Below are 17,065 nucleotides of genomic sequence, written 5' to 3'. Positions count from 1 at the left end.
CTTATAGTTTTACAGCTATGTCCTGGACATGATTTTTCTAAAAGGGGAGATAGTTCAAAAATGAGGCTTAACAGAGTTATGGTTCTTTTGCACTGTACCTTTACTCAATGAGATCTATCTACCTACAATGATTCATCTTGATATCTCTTACAGTTTTAGAGTTATGTTCCTGACAAAGTTCAAAGAGTTAAAATAAACAAAGGGCAATGTCTCCAAAAATAGGGCAAAAAGAGTTATTGTTCTTATGCACTGCACATCTACCCATTGAGATCTATTCACCTACAAAGTTTAATGTTGATATCTTTTATAGTTTTAGAGTTATGCCCCGGACAAGATTTTTCTATAAGGGGAGATAATTAAAAAATCGGGCAAAATAGAGTTATTGTTCTTTGACACTGCACTCCCCCTATATGCCCTCTACCACTGTATGAAGTTTCAACAAATTATCTCCAAGAGTTTTCAAGTTATGCTCCGGACAAGACAACGGACGGACAGACGGAAGGACGGACAGACGGAAAGACGGACAAGGCGCGGACTATATGCTCCCCCGAAATTTTACGGGGAGCATAAAAATTAGAGGACCATCAAAAGTATCCACCTACCAAATATGAAAGATATCATTAAATAAATTTAGCAAATACGATAATTTTAAGATAATACCAACTACGCCTGTAACCCTACCTATCTCAATCAAATGATTTAATTATACATTTCCATTGGTCAATTTATAACAAAACAATCACTTATTCAATGTAACTGCAGTACATAACTTTACCGCTATATTACGTTTCGCGGTAAAGCAAAAATTATTCACTATAACTGTAACTGTCACTATAATTGCAACACATTTAAACAAGAACTGGTTAAACCAGGTAATGCTCCGCGAAAAGGATTTGGACACAGGAAAGTATACCTACTGTAGTGTTAGAGTTATGTCACAGACAAAGTTCAAAGTGTAAAAATGAACAAAGGCCAATAAATCCAAAATAAGGGAAGGCAGAGTTGAGGTTCTTTTGCAATGCACTTCTATTTAATGAGATCAATCTACCTACAGACAGTATCATGTTGATTATACCTCTTATGATTTCAGATTTATGTCCCAGATGAAGTTCAAAGTGTAAAAATTAACAAAGGGCACTAACTCCAAAATTAGGCATGACAGAGTTATGGGTCTTTTGCACTGCACTTCTACTCAATGAGCTATATCTACCTACACAGTTTCAAGTTGATACTTCTTGTTATTTCAAAGTTATGTCTCGGACAAGAATAGCGGACAGACAGACGGTGACTAAATATGGTTCACAATGATGAATAACTTTTGGGATACTAGAAAAGTACATAAAAATTAAAAAGCTGTTAAGAAATAAAATGAATCACTACACAATTGTTAAGCTTATGTTTAATCAAAATTATAATTTGATTTTTTTTTTATTTCAATAAAAATGTAAACATTATTGCATCTTTATTGAAGCTGAAGACTGTATTTGATATACCTTTACAAACTGGGGGACAGGTGTTCACTTTTATATTTCTGATATAGCCAACTAACAAAATTAAACAACATGCTACAGATTGACATTGTCTGAGAAGTAAAAACTACAAAGTGCAAATAAAGTTGTATGAGAAATTTAAAAAATGTAATATCCAACATCAAATTAGAAATTAAAAGATGATGATGTCCAATATTATAAACACAAGTGGTTTGAAGTCAACGATCTTAACCACTCAGCCACGGACGCCCCATGGTTGTTCAGTCAGTCCAAGAATAATACAAAAATGTATGATTGATGAATAAACACTACCAAGGCATAATTTTGTGTCAAATTAAAAAAAGACCAGTTTAACAGCATTATGCGTGTATATGAAAAAGGTACTTTGATGGTTGTGTCTGGTTAGATTAATGTCATTCATTCATAGATGCATTTTTAAACAAGCAATTATCATAGTATTGCAAGCAATCCATAAGTCCCCTAACGGTTAGAACCCCAGCAACATTCTGAAGTGCCATTCATTTAGAAACAAGAAATGTGTCCATAGGACATGGATGCCCCCACAGCGCCACTGTTCCGTAAATCTTATGACTTTAGGTCAATTTTTTTTTTTTGAAAACTAAAAATATTTTACTAAGTCAAGGGAAATAACAAATACTGGATAATTCCTCAAGCGAAACCCCAGGTGCATAACTACAGTCAAACGTGTATTTAGCGACCGCGCAAAGGAAACACAGTCGCTTAATGAAACGGTCTCTTAAGACAGTCAGCATGATATAAAAGTCAAAATTTATAAATGACATCTTTTTTATGAAGTGGGAATGTTTTTCAACTTCATTTTTATATAAATATTGAACAATTAGTACACTCCGATAATCTAAATGGATGCAAATGTAAAACATAACTTTCTGATATTTATTGACAAATTACGTAGTCATGGCATCATCATCAAACAGTTTAACATTTTTTTCAGAGTTTTTTAACTTCTCCGTTGTTTTTCCTTGTCTCCAACACGAAAACCCTATTAGTGAAGATGTTTTCTGTTGTGCATTTTTTCATTTGAAATAAACAAACTACATCTAATTGTTACGATTAATTTAATTGCTGATCAAGTTCAAGGTCAATTCAATGCAGTCAATGTCAACAAGCGAAGCGTATACACCATCTCAGTAGGGACGGAGCGTTGCATTGTTTATCCGATATTATTGGATAATACACGTCACGGGTATACTTAACTTCATTTGCATACACTAAAATGGTTTGGGAAATAGAGTTTTTCACATGTTTATTTGCTGTGTTTTGATTGTTGACACTTGTGACATTACGCGGTGGCATTCTCTAAAAACACAATTACTTGACAGGTAAAAGTGGTTGTTTGATGAAAAGATTGATCTCAACTAGGTGACTAATTAGCGGTTGCTGGTCGCGTTGAGCAAACGTCGCTTAATACATTAAAGATATAGAGAGAAACTGATCGGGGGGAATTTAAAGTGGTCGTCGCTTAATACACGTGGTCGCATGGGCAAGTTAGACTGAACATATGCTGAGCAACCTGCCCGTAAGGTTTAATGACTCTATGTCAAATCCTTTTTGAGTTACATGCGACACAAGTTGAAAATTACAAAAAATTCTAAGTCAATAATTCTAAAAATACTAAATAAATTCAGAGGAAAATACCCAGGTGCACAACTACACAAAATGATCAACATTCTTGTAAAGTTTCATGACTCTTGGTCAAATAATGTTTTAGTTACATGCAACACCATGTTGAAAATTGCAAATTTTTATTAAGTCAAGGGCAATAACTCTAAAAATACTGAATAAATCCACACGAAAACACCCAGGGGCACAACCGCACATGCTGATTAACATTCCTGTTAAGTTTTATGACTCTAGGTTAAACACTCTGTGAGTTACATGCTACACAAAAGGGAACGGACGTTTTCTCAAAATGTTATTTAAATTGGCAAATTATAATTATCCTCTCTGATCTTTATGGCACAGTGAAAGAATATGAACCAAATAAAACCTAATTTAAAAGACAAGTCGACTACACGCCTGCCAATCCCTCCTGTACGAAAAATCAGCATGGCTTTTATGAGAAACAGGACCGATTCAGGCCTGTTTTGAACCAGAATTGGCAAAATCAGGGTGAAATAGACATGGACCCTGAATTTTCAAGAAATCTCACATGGGAATTCAAGTTTTTTCTACCCTGACACGGTCTTCATTTTGGTAAAAGTCAGGGTGGAAGCAGGAATATTTGCACTTTGAAAATATTTTGACACAGATTTTACTGACTTGGAGTAATATAAGCAAAATCTACCCAGAAATTTTAATGTTAGAAAATGTTCTAGAACCAGTTTCAATACAGTCTTAAAAGTTATTCATTTCCAGCCTGATTTTTCTTAGTTAGAGTTATTAGAAATGAATATTGTAATACACTTATAGTACAGTTTTCATTGCTGTTCAGATAAAATTGAATTTTTAATTCAGAAGAAAATATATTATAATGTCTATTTCCGGAAGTTTCAGTTGATTTATGGTAAACTCCATTTAACAAAAATTCTTTTCATTTACTGAATTATTCTTTATTATATTGTTTTGAAATTTTGTTGATATTTTAGCTCAACATGATTTATTGTTATCTATAAAATTGATAATTGTCACTGGTAATTGATTTTATTTATGTTTAACTTATGATAAAAAATATTATTTAATGCATAATCATTAATTGGTCAGCAATAAGTAATGTACAAGATTTTTAGTTTATATCCATCATCTCACAATCTGTACAGAATCTCCTACTTCTAAGGTCATCTTTCAGTTTATATAAACTAATATTCTTCAAGTGGAATTTGTTTACAGTATTTCAAAATACTTTATGTTTAACTGGGCTATCTGGCAGATAAAAATAGAGAAGTTACCACAGATTGACCGACAGCAGTTTAAAATCCAGAACAAATATCACACCCTGAAAATTATTTCCTGCATGGTCATTTTCTTTAGAAAAATTGGAGGCTTTACTTGTGATTTTAATTCAAAAGATCAACTTACAATTATATATTAATACATAAATGACTTTTGATAATTACATAGAAAATAAGATTTAAGAATTCAACTACCCCAGCTATACAAAACTTTCTTGGGGAATTAATTGTGAAATTTATATATAACATGGAGCATAATAGATTTGTTAAACTTCGTTGTTCAATTTAAAAAAATGGAGGGAAATAAGCAGCCTATTGTAACAGATAAATGGTATAATTGAATTACAGTTCTTAATATTCATAATTTTTCATAAAATTATGAATTCTGTAAGCTCATTATTCAAAATAGATTTTAAATAACTTTCCAGGAAACCTGTTATATATGGAGGGAAAATGGAATCATTCTTTTTTTTTTCTAAATAAACAATACATTAAATTTTTGATCATTCCATTTTAGAAAAACAAACTGAAGTCTTAAAATGTAATAAAAATTATGACATGATTGCATATTTGTTTGTTCTAGTTGAAGACAAATAGTTCAGTAACATGTGACAAGAGGATGAAGAACACGAAAATGGTGTAGTTGGAACAAAAGAATACAATAGAATAAATATTACTGGTATTTTTTTTATTTTCTATCAACAATATTTTCAGTTTTAATTATTAAAAGTATTCATTTCTGCAATTTTTATGGAATTAATGACTTCATGAAGTCAGTACATATATGTTTATAATGCTGTAGGATCTTTAAAATAATTTCATTAATCATTTTGTTCTCTTGATGTTTTGATTGCAATTAATGAAATATTATATCTTTGAAACTACATTGTATGGACATATTTCTCTATAATAAAGATACATTTTCTTTTAGATTAATATATAACTTGAAAGTTGACTATAGCATATTCCTACACTGCTTTCATATGTTTACAGATTGTGTAGTCCAGAGAATATAGTGTGGAATTATGTAATACAGTGTGCAGCTACCTACGCTAGTGGAAATATCAAACACAACCGCTTCCGTGGTCGAGGGGTTAGAGTCGATGACTTCTAATCCAATTACCTCTCTGGCGTGGGTTCGATCCCCGGGAGATGCTTTGGTAGTTTAGCGCGGAGGAAGGTAGTTTAGTACTGGTGTTACTCTCCAGGAACGATGGTTAGGAAACTACCCGCCTATATGACTGAAATACTGTTGGAAAAAGGCGTAAAATGAAACAAACAAACAAACAAACTAATATCAAACAAGAATGACTTTTGAAATGTATTTAATTGTATGAAAATCAAATACAGAAAAGTGAAAAAAAATCAATCATTATTTTGTCAAATATCAAAAAGAACAGGAATCTGGGTGGATTTTTATTTTAATTTTAGGGTGGGATTTGCAAAAAAATTGGGGCTGGATAATAACATTGAGCAAAAAGTCTGGCCTGATTTTTTAAACAGAAATCAGGGTGAATTATGGCTCATTTAAATATTTCAAAGTAATCCAACGCTGAAATTGCTCTTAATTTAACTAGAAGTAAATCTATTTTTAGAAATCTGTGTGAGTGAAAATTCTGCCCTGGATTTCCATTTCAGGTTGGTATTTTTTCTGGCTCATTTAAATATTTCGTTGAATCCACCCTGAAAACACTATATGTTGTATACTACAAAATCTAAAAATAGATTTCTGTCTTCTCTATAGTCAACTGAATAGCTTAAAAAACCTGGCTGGGAATAAATTTCTGATCCCATGTCAAATCAAGGTGTAGTCAGGGTAGGCATTTTCGTACAGGTATTAATACCACATTTGTACTTCTTGTCTGTAATTATAAGAGATTTTTGTGATGAATGCCTGTTACTGCTAAATTCTGAAAGTTGGATGTCCGGTACCAATTTTTTGCCCTTTAAGTCGTAACATCTTTTTCAAATTTCTTTACTTTTTTCAGCTCCTGAATCAATAAAATATTGAAGTCGATCTAACAGTTGTAAAATGTTCTACAATCACTATGTTTGCTTTGAAAGAATTTTTGTGAAGTCATTTGCTACACTATACATAACCTGACATGTATTTACACGTCTACAAGTTATATTCGAGAATAAGCTATTTCAGTTGATGAATTGGGCAAACAGTATGCAAAGTTGGTTTTAATTATAAGGCGACTATAAAAAAAATGTTTTAATAAACATCATGTACATTTAGACCTAATGTTGAATTTAAAAATAAAAATGCATCTTTCAAAAATAATAATAATAATAATAATGGACCATAAGTTCATGAAAATGAATTATTATGTTTACATATGTCTAAATAATCAAAAGAAAAATGTTTATTAACTTTAGAAATGTACTTACGTTTTTCACAAAATGTGATACAAATTGGCAAATTATATGCTCTTATCTTAATACAAAATTTTCTCTATTTTAAGTAAATTTGTTGGAAAAAATCTTGGAAATAGTTTTTATGAACAGACAGACAGACGACTGAAGAACACTCTAATTTTAATATTTGGAACACCCCTGTTACCAAAATATAACTTTTTTAAAAGGAAAATTCTGAAAGAGGAGATAAGTCTTGAAATAAAGATGCAATTTCATAAGTTTTCAGCTCTTTTCGACTGATCACAAATATTGTTATATTTGCCATGTGTTAAGCCTATTTGTTGCCATGGCAACCATTTTTTCAAAATATGACATGCATTAGCTCCAGACTGCCATCTATTATTAATATATTATCTATTAATCTATATTAATTATTTTTCTAGAAATATGATATTTTATGTCTTATGCCCAATTGGGCATTTTCACCAGCCTGTTAATGACTACTATGCCAACTAAAGTGTATATGCTAAACAATTCATCTTTCCTACTTAAACCAACAAAAGTGCATGTGCTGAGCAATATTCAAAAGAAAAAATACCCATAAAGTAAATATATCAGTCCATATATTATCCACCAAATAATCAAACAAAAAAACAACAAACACACACACACTAGACGCCTTTAATTACATGTACACATGTAACTGACTAACCAATCCCAAAATTCATTATAATATGGAATATTTGTCGCTGACGTCAATAAAGTATTTACTCTCTATAAAGTTTACATGCCATAAGCTAACTGGAGTAGATTTTTTTACTGTTTTTAGAGTGTATCATGATAGTTCAATACAGAAATTTTCTTATTATTATAATCCTCTGTCTATGACTGTAATAATTAAAAATTTGTACAAATAAACCCCATTAAAAAATAAAGAGAAAGCAAACACATAGGATATGAAGATTTGATTTAAGTATATGAAAATGCATCAATTTCACCAGGGCATTTTATGAGCTTTAAATGAAAAAAAATAGTGAATTTGCTAGCAGTATAAAGCAATATTGTGAAAAATGCTATGCCATCACATTAGCACAATACAAAGTATAAATGTCAGAAGGGACAATAGATTTTTTTTTCGCTTCTATACAATTGAACTTTGCCATAATACAGTTGAGTCTAGTGACTTTGGTGGTCAAGATCATATTTCACATGGCTTAAATTTCATGATTGTACATCAAAAGACAAGAAAGTAGGTCACTGTCCCCTTAAGAAGGGAAAATTTTGACCCACTGAGGGTTTAAGTCAAACAATATTGATACAGGTCCACCAGACAATGTTCCATGTCAAATTTCTAAGCTGTATCATTCTCCTATTCAGAAAACATTTGTTTTTGTTTTTACTATATCTACATAATCAAAGTAAATGACCCCTTGACCCCAAAATCAATAGGGGTCATTTAATCAACAAGACCAATGTACCTATGAAGTTTCTAGGCCACCAGCTTATGGATAGTTAAGTTATAGATCAGAAAATGTTTTTACCTACAAGGTCAATATGACCTAATGACCTTGACTTTCGACCCCAAATTCAATATAGCTTATCTACTTGCCAAGGCCAACAAAGTTTGCGAGCCAACATGGGTTGTCAAGTTATTGAGCAGAAACTTTTTCAGCTACAAGGTCAATGTCACCTTGACCATTGACCCCTTAACCCCAAAATCAATAGAGTTCATCTAAAGGCCAAGACAAATCCACATATGCAGATTTAAAGCTAAGGGCCTATCAGTTGTTAAGTTATTTATAGGAAACCATTTTTACCTACAATGTCAATATGACCTTGAACCCAAAATAAATAGGGGTCATCTACTGGCCAAGACCAATGCACCTTTGCAGTTTGAGGGGCAATGGCCTAATAACATTAGGTTGTCAAGTTATTGGTCAGAAAATGTTTTACCTACAAGGTCAATATGACCTTGACCCTTGACATCAAAATCAATAGGGGTCACTTACCAGCCAAGTCCAATCCTCATACCAAGTTTGAAGTTCCTTGAATTATTGATCAGAAACCATTTGGTCTACTAACCTACTGACCAACTGACCAACAGACAAATGAAAAGCAATATATCAATATATCTCCACTTCTTTGAAGAGGGGGGGGGGAGCATAATAATATGGCTGTAAACATAATCTCCCTAGGTCTATGAATAGAACTTGAAGAAGGTTAACTGATATCAATTTTATAATATGTTGATGATGTAAATTAGCAAGATTTAAAGAACATGTTAAATACTGTATATATTGTGTAATACACATCATATTACAGTCAATGTAAAGAGAAAAAAAATATCCCTTGATGATTTGAATGCTTTCATTGATAGTTTGAATAACTTTCAATCATCTATAAAATTTAAAGAGAACGTTTTTAAATCTCCCGTATCATTTTTAGATGTAAACGTTTCATTAGACGAAAACAATAATATTCACACTGATATACATGTTAAACAGACAGATGATCATCAGTATTTAGAATACTCTTCCTGTCACAATGGCAGTGTCTTGTAAAAATGGTATTCCGTACAGTCAAGGAAAATGTTATTGCCGTATCATTTTTGACGATAATGTTTTCAAAGATTCTTTACAGATAAATGTTCTGTGCAAAAGCTTCATGAAAGTAAACCTTTGGCTGCATTTAAAAGACCTAAAAATCTAAAAAACATTCTCGTTAATTCTAAAGTTAGGTCTAATAACAACAAGAGCCACCACCGGGCAGGGCAACGCTCGACTTTTTACTTTCTCTAAAAGCAAACAAAGAAATGTGTGAACAAAATATTAACGTAAAATTATGTTTCCTTTTTATAAAATTAATCATTCTGTCTTGTCACATTAGTGTTGACTATATTTTTATATATACTTACTATATAAATAGAGACACGCAATTCTATAAATAGAAAATTCTATCAATAGAAACACACAATTCTATAAATAGAAAATTCTATAAATAGATACACGTGGTGGAGTCACGTGATGGAGACACTAGCTGGAGATACGTGGTTGAGACACGTGGTGAAGTCACGTGGTGGAGTCACGTAGTGTAGTCATATGGTGAAGTAACGTGGTGGTGTCATGTAGTAAAGTCACATGGTGGTATCACATGGTAATGTCACGTGAGGGTATCACATGGTGGTGTCACATGGTGGAGTCATGTGGTGGAGTCACGTGGTGGAGTCACGTGAAAGTTACGTGGTGGAGCCACGTGGTTGAGACACGTGGTTGAGTCATGTGGTGGAGTCACGTGGTGGAGACAAGCGGTGGAGTCATGCGGTGGAGTCACATGGTGGTTTCACGTGTTGGAGTTACGTGGTGGTGTCACTTGATGGATTCACGTGGTGGAGTCACGTGATGGTGTCATGTGGTGGATTCAATTGTTGGAGTCACTTGTAGGTGTTACGTGGTGAAATCATGTGGTGGAGTCACGTGGTGGAGTCACTTGGTGGAGTCACGTGGTGGAGTCATGTGGTGGAGTCATGTGGTGGAGTCACGTGGTGGAGACATTTGGTGGAGTCACATGGTGGAGTCACGTGGTGGAGACACACGTTGGAGTCACGCGGTGGAGTCATGCGGTAGAGTCATGTTGTGGTGTCACGTGGTGGAGTCACGTGGTGGAGTCACATGGTGGTGTCACTTGGTGGTGTCAAGTGGTGGAGTCAGTGGTGGAGACACGTGGTGGAGTCACGTAATGGTGTCACGTGGTGGAGTCACGTGGTGGTGTCACGTGGTGGACTAACGTGGTGGACTCACGTGGTGAAGTCACGATAAACAACAAGGTCTTGTCTTTAAATATGTTCTGTTATAATATGTATATGTATTATAAGTTGATCCCTTCAATAATAGCAAAGGAACAGCTAGTTGCAGCCAAAACAAAGTCAAGGCCATTAATGAGTGAAGGTCAAAGTCTGTCGGGTTATTTTTAAGGGTTATCCTTGAAAACTATTATGTTCAAGTGTGAAGACAATCCATTCAAAAATAACAAAGTAACAGCCAATAATAGCCAAAAACATGAAAAATTCAATAATTTGACCTTCAAAGTCAAGGTCATTAATGAGTGAAGTTCAAGGTCTGTTACGTTATTTTTAAGGGTTATACTTTTCAAGTTTTAAGACAATCCATTGAAAAATAATAAAGTTACAACCTAATAGCCAAAAACATGAAAATTTCAATAATTTAACCTTCAAAGTCAAGGTCATTTATGAGTGAAGGTCAAGGTCTGTCAGGTTTTTTGAATGGTTATCCTTGAAGATTATTATGACAATCCATTCAAAAATAACAAAGTTAAAGCCAATATTAGCCAAAAACATGAAAATTTCAATAATTTGACCTTCAAAGTCAAGGTCATTGATGAGTGAAGGTCAAGGTCTGTCAATTTATTTTTAAAGGATATCCTTGAAGATTATTATGTTCAAGTTTGAAGACAATCCATTCAAAAATAACAAAGTTACAGCCAATAACAGCATGAACAAGCAAAATTTGGACATTTAACCTTCAAGGTCAAGGTCATTTATGGATGAAGGTCAAGGTTAGTGTGGTCTACTGAAAGGTCTTGTCTCAAGGGTTGTTGTGGCCAAGTATGAAGACAATATACCAAGAAATAAAAAACATTAAGATGATCCAGGTACAAGTTTGCGGACGGCAACGCCCCCGCGAGTTTAAAAATACCTGTACTTTTTTATTCAAAATAAAAAGTCGAGCTAAAAATGCCAAATATTCATCCAAATGTTATAGAAGTAGATGTACACATTGCAGCTCCATTATTGAAAGCAATACATTTAGTAGTACTAATATTCCTGGTAAAAATTATCATGTAAACTAGAACTATCACTAAATGTGATTAATACCCCCGCAAGACTGCTTCGGAAATGCGAAAGTTACAAGTAACATAATACCTTGTTAAAGAATTAAAATAGAGTTATGGTTGTGGGTGTGGTTTTTGTATGTTGCATTTCCTTACAATATGGTTGACCATTGATGGAGTTTTATTGAATGACTCTGTAATAAAGCCAGAAAGAGTTACGCTTCTGGAGCACTGCACTTCCTCTCATGGCGCTTGACCATTGTATGAATTTGCATTGAGTTTTAAGTTATACACCGGACAAGGAAAAGGAACAAAGGGCAATATCTCTACAAATACTAAAGATGGAGTTATGGTTATTGTACACTGGTCTTCCTCCCATTTCTCGTGACCATTGTATGAAGTTGTATCGAATTACAACTAAAGGTTGATTATTACTAAAGTTATAGAGCAGAAACTGTTTTCAGTATTAAGGCAATAGTGACCTTGACCTTTGACCTTGTGACCCAAAATCAATAAGGGTCTTCTACCAAATATGGACAATCATCCTATGAAGTTTGAATATTGTGGGCCAAATGAAACTTTGGTTATGCTACGAAACTGTTTTCAGTTTTAAGGTAATAGTGACCTTGACCTTTGACCTTGTGACCCCAAAATCAATAGGGGTATTTTACCTGATATGGACAATCATCCTATGAAGTTTGAATATTGTGGGCCAAATGGAACTTCAGTTATGCTCCGGGAAGTGATTTCAATTTTAAGGTTATAGTGACCTTGACCTTTGACCTTTGGACTCCAAAATCAAAAGGGGTATATTACCTTATATGGACAATCATCCTATGAAGTTTGAATATTGTGGGCCATTGGAACTTATGTAATGCTCCGGAAACTGTTTTCAGTTTTAAGGTAATAGTGACCTTGACCTTGTGACCCCAAAATCAATAGGGGTCTTCTACCAATACCAATATTCATCATCTCTTTTGTGAGTGTCCTAAAGTAAAGTTTTTAATTGTAAAGTGTTATAACAAGTAACAATCATTAACTTCTAGGACATATGATTGTGCCACACAAACAATGCTTTGGTCCTCCTCACAAATGTCCCGTAACATTTTGTAAAGTTCATTTTATATTCTTAATGTACAAATATAAGAGCAGACGAAGTCTCTAAGATAAACAAATATACATATCGTCAATCAGTGGATGGTCATAAAGGTATTCACAATTGACCATAGTGTTAAGTATTGCTTTTATTTCCATAGTGTAAATTGGTACTGTAACCGATACTCCCGGAGTCGAACTGTTCATGTTCTCTCCATATTTTTGGAGGGTACTGTCTGCAAATGTGTATATATTCTTATCAATAAATTGATAATGATTGCTTAATATATTTATTAATATACAGCTTAATTTGCCCAGGCGACCATGTTTTAAGCGATTTTTGTCTTATATAATAAATGTATAAATGCCACCACTGCATGCTCAGTCTGGGTGTAATGAAAATCTCACTTGACTTGGCATAAACATTTATTAAATAAATGTTTAAATATTAGCCGTATTTCTTAATTTAAGTAAAGCATTTGGTAAGTTATGGATTCGAGCTGCTATTTATTACTTAGACAAAATATGAATAAAAGCCTTAAAAGGATGCATGATTCGATGGATAAAAAGTATTTTCTTTCTAGTTATTTAATTAACGGCTCATACTTAACAGAAGACGAAAACTGAAAGCTGCCCACATGGGAAATGAATTGAGTCCTAATTATTAATACTTATAAATAGCCTCATCTAATACACGTACAGAATAAAATGAAAAATGCACAAGTATCATAATTTGTATATAATTCTGTCTCATTGATATTTCTTGATGAAAATAAACACCCAGATGCTGTTTAGGAAGAGCTTATAAAATATGACAAAAATGGAGTAAAATCACCAAATTTTAATACGCTTCTATTTATACATGTGAAATGACAGCTAAAGATCAAGGAATAGAAATAATAAGAATAAAAAAAAAAGATAAAACAGCAATATTTACATGAAGTTAGTTTACGTGTTCAAAGCCGGTTTCTCTAAAAATTAACAAGCTACGTGTAATTATATTCTAAGAATTAGTTCTGCGTAACTAATGGAACACTATGTTTGTTTGTTTGTTTGTTTGTTTTTGGGTTTTACGTCACATCGACACAGTATAGGTCATATCGCGACGTTCCAGCTTTACTGGCGGAGGAAGACCTCAGGTGCCCTTCCGTGCATCATTTCAGGCACGAACGTGTACCTGAGTAGAACCACCGACGTTCCGGGATTCGAACCCACAACTCTGAGGGGCAAGTAAACAAGCCGATAAATGCGCAATGCTGCATTGAGGGCAACACATCATAATTAGCAGTCAGTATAAAAGAAGTATACAGTGTAATTAATAGAAAATTGATAGAAAAAAGAAATAGATTATGGAACGAATAGTGTGAAATAAATAATATAGAAATAAACAAGATACCGTCCAAAAAAATATTACCATGTCACCATCATTGGACACTCATATTCCGCCGATACAAATTGTCCCACATTTAATGTCAGGAACACACGTGTTCTTCAAATTAATTTGATAGTGCATGTCATTCCATGCAACGCAAAAAGAATGGAATCATGCATAGATAGATTTACTTAAACTTGAAGTAGATTCTAGTATCAATAAATATTATATGTTGATAAATAAGTGATTTGATATTGGCGCTGTTATTTGTCCGAGGGTAGTCGTATTGGCACAAGGCCGAAGGCAATTTTGACAATTTTAAAATTGACAATTTTATTGAATAACTACATGAACGTATAATACTCGGATATCTCTTCTATTTTAATTATAACATAATTTGATTATGTAAAATAACTACATTTTATCAGTTTGTATGGAAAATCTACATTTTGTAACTTATATTGTACATGTACAACAAAATGTTAGACTTTGAATGTTTAGAAACTGAGAATATTTTCTTTCATTTATGCAACCTGTCGGCGTCTACACATAGACCGAGTTAAAACAAAATGGCTGCCAGCAGAAATCTATATAATTTTTTGGCCCTGCTTTATTAGCCGATCAAATTACTTTAAATGCGGGCTTTAAAAGTGATATAGATATTGGCCCTGCTTAAAGGCAGGCCATCTTGGTATCAAACGGGGCAGGTGCTTTTTACGTATAGTTATTTAATAAAATTTCATAAAGATTCACTTGATATCATCGATATTTACATTTTCAGACTTGTATTCTTGTGTGCTCTCGAAAAATATATAATTTATGACGAAAATTATTTTCACTACAGTAGCATTAATATTTAATTTGTTTTAATACACTTGTTACTATATATAGTAACAAAATCGCCTATGATTTCAACTGATTATGAGTGTCACGTGACCTGTTATCAGTTTGCGGCCCGGTCCGAGAACTAGTTATCAGCCCACTGAACATGTGTACGTGCACAAACTGAAACAATGACGTCATATTTTCGTCATCAAACAGTAAAGTAGGTTTTAAGCACGAATCGCTTCGTTTTATTATGAGAGCTTATTTCGTACACGCACAGTTTTATTAGATCTACTATTGAAATTTAAAGAAAAAAAAATGAAAATGAAACTTGCTTCTAGATTTTACAGTAGTGTACTTTGAACACACAAAGTAAACAACTCTGAAGAAGCTACTGTACTGTAATTTGAACGAAAGACTTTTCAACGTTTTATTATTTTTTTTTCAGAAAAATGCTACTTTTAAATCTACCAAGTGTATTAAAGACATAAATACATGTCATAGTTGTGGCAGAAGGTGATGATCGGCCCTGAAATGAATGGGCATTATTTCATTGTGAATTATTCTCTTAGTATTTTTTTTCCGGAGTGTCTGTTTAAACTTGATATGCAGGACTTGACGTGTAAGACAGGTTTTTCTAGCCTCGGTAATCCTGTCTGATATGCAAGATATAATATGATCGTCTAAATAAAATTGACCAATGTGAGTTCACTTTCTTTCCAGATTTCTATAACACCTGAAAAAATGAGCAAAAACGCAAGAACTTCTTTTTACTATTAATTTTCTGTACACTGCCATTTACCAAATGCGGACACTATAATATTTTGATATAAAGCCCATTAAGCCTAACAAATGCTATCATTGTTATTTCTCAAATTATTTATGGTTACAGTACAGTTTCAAAAAGTTACTCATGGGCCTTATAGATTATTAATCTTTGAGCTGCTGTCTCACTTACTCCCGGCAGAGCCCGGGACCATCCCGGTAAATTACCTGGATGATCCGGGACGATCCGAGGTGAAATTATTGTTGCGGTCACACTTACCCCGGCAGCACTACGGTAATTCCCAACTAACCACCCAGGATGCGCTCCGGATCATCCAGGCAGAGCCCAGATGAAGCTACGGTTCATGACGGTGCTTCCCCGGTCGTTCCCGGATGACGCCAGAAAAGCCCCGGTTGACCCAGGCAGAGCCCTTGTCGATCCTGGCATAGCCCCGGCAGAGCCCAGGACGATCCAGGCAGAGCCCCGGTAGAACCCCGGTGAATTCAAAACACGCGAAAATGATTATATTGATACATAATTTTTTCTTAATATAATATCTATTGTTCCAGAATAGTAATTCATAATGATTTTCTGAAAAAAATCCTTATGCAAGACTGGATAGAAGGGAATTGGGAAGGGTTTTAATACAAACAAGTACAATCATCGCAAATTCGCGTGATTCTTTTGAAATGAACCGGGCATTGCCGGGGCTTTACCGAGATCAACCGTAGCTCCATCGTCATCCTCCGGGGCTCTGCCGGCATCCTCCGGGACTCTGCCGGCATTCACCGGGACTCTGCCAGCATTCTACGGGGCTCTACCGTAGCTCTGCCGGCTATATCATACCCCGGATCATCCCCGGTTTGTGCCAGCAGAGCTACGGTGCTTCCCCGGTGTAACCCCGATCGTTACCGACAGAGCTAACGATGATGCCGGCAAAGCTATAGTTCCCGGATCATCCCGGACCACCCCGGTGATATTAAATATTTTATTCCACCCGGGGTCGAATTCCGGTTTTTCCCGGATCATCCCGGACGTTGCAGTCAGAGTTATGGTTCCCGGTCGTACCCGGTCGTTCCCGGATCACCCCGGACGTTAAAAATCACACAGTGCCTTTTATTCTTTTATTCTGGGAAAGGCCCTTCTCGTTTTAATTTTTGAAAATTAAGTGACAGTTTGTGAAACTGAGAATTTTAAAAAAATTAAAAAGCTACCTTACTGATTGGTTTTAAAGCGTTTTGTTTATATTTATAAAGAATACTTTGAAACTAAGTTTGTGACTAAATATCGGTAAACAGAGTATAAATAGTTATTTTATTCTTATGCCTCAACGCGTAGGTATAACAATGCAGTTTACTTCGTTTATTTATAACAGTGA

The sequence above is a fragment of the Ruditapes philippinarum genome, unplaced genomic scaffold (genome assembly GCF_026571515.1).
Source record: "Ruditapes philippinarum isolate M1 unplaced genomic scaffold, ASM2657151v2 ctg2872_1_1_1_1, whole genome shotgun sequence".
Lineage (NCBI taxonomy): Eukaryota > Metazoa > Mollusca > Bivalvia > Venerida > Veneridae > Ruditapes > Ruditapes philippinarum.
Note: the sequence above shows the minus strand (reverse complement) of the source record.